Raw genomic sequence first — 1205 nt, forward strand, 5'->3', positions numbered from 1 at the left:
TGCAAGTTTGGGAACAATCGGATGAAAATTTTGGACTTCGAACAACGATTTCAAAATTTCTCAAATTCTAAGGAAGATAACTATGGACCCAATGGTCGGATAATGCTAAATGGCCCATACGACCTGGATAGTAATACATGTAGCGCTTCGCGCTCTATATGTGGTTCTTAAAAAAAATCCGAGGAGTGCTTGACTCTAGGGAAACGGGTTGCTGGGACACAGCTCCTCCTTGATAAGCGGCTGCCTCCTTTATCGCAACTCATTGTTACAATCAATAATATGTGTCGCGCTTCGCACTCTATATGTGGTAGGTATAGTACTTAGGACCTATTATAGGCAACCATAAAAATACATGGATGATAGATGTGTTGTTTGCATTTATTTGTTAATATAAAAACACGTGTATTTTTTATAAGATATTTAAGTGATGTAAAAAAAACTAATTAACGTTGTCACCAGGCGGCATCCATTAATTTTAATAAAAATGTCCAATTGTAGTAAAATGGATTTTAAAATGTCTACATAAAATAAAGCTTTATTATATTTATTAACCTGACTGAGAAAAAAAATTCAGTCGTCGAACTGTTCCGTTCGTGCCGGAACGCGGGATTGAACCGGGGACCTCTAGATCATTGATGCGTAAACAACTTCAGTCCAACAGAGCTAATCTGGCTGACATCATTTATATACTGCTATTTGGTGAAGTTGTGTATACCGATCGTTAGTATATGTCTTTTCATAAACTAATACATTGTACGTTTTCGTAACACTACGCCTTCCAATAATCTTGCTTGCGCGATAGGTCGTCAAATATCGTACTACATTGATTCTCCACTAAATAAGCAAATTAGAAAAAACACATAATAACTATATTTTGATTCAGTTTTGTTTTTATACAAAACCAGAAAGTTTCGCGTATTTGCCCAGTCCCTGTGATCTTTCCCCTGTGATCAGTTGTGGATCAGTTTTCAATTAAAACATTTAGCTTTGCACTATTGACAATACATGTTGTGATAAATGTAATAGGCACAAATGCAGTACTTATTGACAATAATTTACACAAAAAAATCACCACTATGCAAGATATTCTTAAAACAAAAATATATACATTAGTCCGTAAAATAACTTCTCCTCCCATAAGTGAAAAAAAAGCATTCCATACTAGTCGCCGCTCTCCAGAGCGACGCCAATAATATTGTAAAATT

This window comes from Dreissena polymorpha, unplaced genomic scaffold (assembly GCF_020536995.1).
Source record: "Dreissena polymorpha isolate Duluth1 unplaced genomic scaffold, UMN_Dpol_1.0 chrUn010, whole genome shotgun sequence".
NCBI lineage: Eukaryota > Metazoa > Mollusca > Bivalvia > Myida > Dreissenidae > Dreissena > Dreissena polymorpha.